The sequence below is a fragment of the Pinus tabuliformis genome, chromosome 3_1 (assembly GCF_031772625.1).
Source record: "Pinus tabuliformis cultivar Carrire ecotype Pingquan chromosome 3_1, CPIR1, whole genome shotgun sequence".
NCBI lineage: Eukaryota > Viridiplantae > Streptophyta > Pinopsida > Pinales > Pinaceae > Pinus > Pinus tabuliformis.
The window spans coordinates 127,449,886-127,453,777 of record NC_142301.1 but is presented as its reverse complement, the minus strand read 5'-3'; positions in this window follow the sequence as shown (position 1 = coordinate 127,453,777).

The following is a 3,892-nucleotide window of genomic DNA, read 5'->3' as shown; positions in this document are numbered from 1 at the left end:
AAGGGAAACTTACAACCATAGCCTTGATGTTGAAAGGCTGTCCTTGAGTGGTAATCCAAGTCCAAGCCAAGAAAATCTCCAAACACTCCTTCTCTAATTCTAATGAATAGCCTCTAGGCACAAGCTCAGCATAGGGATGCAAATGGACATAGATCAATCATTTGGGAATAGGAGAGGAGGAATTTATAGGTTGGGAGAGGGATTTAGGACTTCTCCAAAGATAGGATTAGGCCCACATATCAATGAGTGTAGAAATTCTACAAATTATCTACAAATCTCTCTCTGAGACCTATGTAGAAAAAATGATTGTAGGTTAACCCGATAATGCAATATAACCAAAGAAGAATACTATAACCTACTTCTACTATCAAAGTTTGCAGAAGCTTAAAATTGAGAAAGATCAAGCTAAACACATATAACCAGAAGAAGAAGAATCAATGCACAATACACATGAAAATACTTTGGGGAAAGCCTCAGCTAAAAACCCCACTATCTGTATTATCATACAAGGTGGAAATACATAGTAATTATACAAAGCCTTAGCTCTCACAGCTAGCCAGCTCTCAGCACAATCCTCACAGATGCTCACAGGCAATCCTATCTTCTCACAAGCCTTCCTCTCTGCTCTCCAAGCTCCTATTTCCTTGCGCTGTTCCTAGTGGATGATTCTCACCTCGCCAAGTGGATGACCTCTCTCACACACTGTCTGAACTGCGCAATCCTCCAGGCATTGTTCCTTCTACATGCATGAGTTTTATTTATAGGAAAACACATGCAACTGATAGTACATTGTCCTTGACTTTAATCTCAACTCGATATTTCTCAGAATGGACATGCATGAGTTACTGATGAGGAACTCTTCAGTTAACTGGGGTACACTAGTTGAGTGCATGCATGCATCAACTAACTGATAACTCTCCATTAGTTCCTCAAACAGTTTGGAACTAATTTAACTAGACTTAACTTAGTAAACTGAGTCAACTAATTACAACTCAAATATAACTCAATCTTATCTCCTTAATTTAAGGGATAAATGTTGCATGACTTCAGAAAGACTTCTAACTTGAATTTCTCCAACTAATTAATCCATAATGAATTAATTAATTATTTCCAAGCAGCTGGTGAGACTAAATTCGATTTTAATTCACAATTTTAATTCAAGGACAAATTAAAATTGGAATTTCTGGATTCTATTTTTATCATTTCTTGTTGCTATTTTCAACACTCCCTCTCAACAAGAAAGGAATTCAACTCGATCCCGATCGTGAACCTTTGGAATGTTATGCATGCAACACTTCTCTCTAGTGTTGTTTCTCTAGCAACTTCAAAAACAAAAAAAAATCCAACCTGAATTAGTATGATGCATTTGTCATCAAAGTCTCTGACTGCTATTGCCTCTGTCAATTGAAAACTTTGCGCTTCTGTTGACTCTGCCTTTCTGCATTGTTGTCAATCCTTCTCTACGCTCTTCAGTATCTGACTTCTCTAGCCTCTGTCACTTTGATCTCTGACTGCATCAATCCCACTGATTCCTCCCGCTACTATGTACTTTGGGCTCCCATAGAAAGGTACGATCCATGAGATACAACCTCTTAATGGACCCTGCCCAATTTCAGCCTTCTTAGGACTATCACTTCACATCACCCCACCTCACACCTAGAGGTATGGCTGCATGTGATCCCTCTGCCAACTTGGATTGAAATTACCCCTTAAGGGAGGTATCTGCATGAGCAGATCTCTTCACTCGGTCTCCTCTTTGCTTCTCGAATTGCAGCTCCTCCACAATTGTCTGAGACTTCTTCTGGGACTGCATGTTGCGAGGTAATTTACTCTCCCTCTCACCAAAAAGTCTCTAACATTTTCCTTAATCCTCAAGGCTTTGGATGCATCTTGAACCACAAGAGCATACATGTTCTTAACTCGTGAACTGATCTGTTTCACCTGTCTCATGGTGATGTGTCTAAGGAAAACCTTTCCCTTACTAAAGACAACATCGTAGCCTTTTTCCTCCAACATCATGACTGATACCAAGTTCTTCTTTAGTCCAGTAACATACTTCACATCTGTCAAGGTGATAGGATCTCCATGCTCCCTTTGAAAAGCAACTGTGCCCACTCTTGAAACACTATACCTTTCATCGTCACCCATATCTATGCGCATCTTGAGGTCTTTCTCCTACAAGGCACTGAATAAACTTTTATCACCGGTCATGTAGAATGAGGCTCCATTTTCAAGATACCAAACACAACTCATCATTGATGACACCATGCATGCAATGAGGGTAAAGTCCATTTCGAACTAAGAGGCTAATGTCTCACCTTATGATCCTTCCGAGGATCCCCTCTTGGACTTCTTCTATGGGAATTTAGTCACATAATGTCCCATCTCAATTGAAGTATGATATGAATTCGATTTTCACCTATAACCCCGAACTTCAAACTTCAAATTCTCTTCTCAGTATACTATTCACAGCTCCAATAAACTTTGCTCTGATCCATGTAGAAATTCTGCAAATTCTCTACAAATCTCGCTCTAAGACCTATGTAGAAAATCTGATTGTAGGTTAACCTAATAATGCAATATAACCAAAGCAAAATACTATAACCTACTTCTACTATTAAAGTTTGCAGAAGCTTAAAATTGATCAAGATTGAGCTGAACACATATAACCCGAAGAAGAAGAATCAATGCACAATACACATGAAAATACTTTGGGGAAAGCCTCAGCTAAAAACCCCACTATCTGTATTATCATACAAGGTGGAAATACATAGGAATTATACAAAGCCTTAGCTCTCATATCTAGCCAGCTCTCAGTACAATCCTCACAGATGCTCACAGGAAATCCTGGCTTCTCACAAGCCTTCCTATCTGCCCTCCAAGCTCCTATTTCCTTGCGTTGTTCCTAGTGGATGATTCTCATCTCACCAAGTGGATGACCTCTCACACACTGTCTGAACTGCGCAATCCTCCAGGCATTGTTCCTTCTACATGAATGAGTTTTCTTTATAGGAAAACACATGCAACTGATAGTACATTGTCCTTGACTTTAATCTCAACTGGGTCTTTCTCGGAATAAACATGCATGAGTTACCGATGAGGGAATCTTCAGTTAACTGGAGTAAACTAGTTGAGTGCATGCATGCATCAACTAACTGATAACTCTATATTAGTTCCTCAAATAGTTTGGAACTAATTTAACTAGACTTAACTCAGTAAGTTGAGTCAAATAATTAAAACTCAAATATAACTCAATCTTATCTCCTTAATTTAAGGGATAACTGTTGCATGACTTCAGAAAGACTTCTAACTTGAATTTCTCCAACTAATTTATCCATAATGAATTAATTAATTATTTCCAAGTAGCTGGTGAGACTAAATTCGATTTTAATTCACAATTTTAATTCAAGGACAAACTAAAATTGGAATTTCTAGATTCTATTTTTATCATTTCTTGTTGCTATTTTCAACAAGGAGGTAACTCATATGGATAATAAAAAGAGGTCAAGTTGGGAGGATTCGACCTCATCTATGTGAAACAACCTCTAGCTCGCCGCTCTGGAAGCTTCTAGATCACAAAGCTTCTCATCTTCTTTGGGAGAATTACCTTTTTGGGATCATCGCGGTATGTAAGGGAATAGAGTGATGCCATCATAGGTCTAGTATAGTGCAACATGCAATCATCGCAGTTTTGAGCCTCATAAGAGCGATGGTTCTCAAACTAAGGTTTAAGAACAATTTCCTCTAGGGGAAGCTCAAGGAATTTTCCAGTCGATGCCTTAGGGAGGATCTAAACTACATATATGAATGAGTACACTACATAATGGTCATGTTTCGGGAACTTCGGGGTATGTCAGAGGGAAGTGTAGGAGGTGTGACAAAATAATATGTA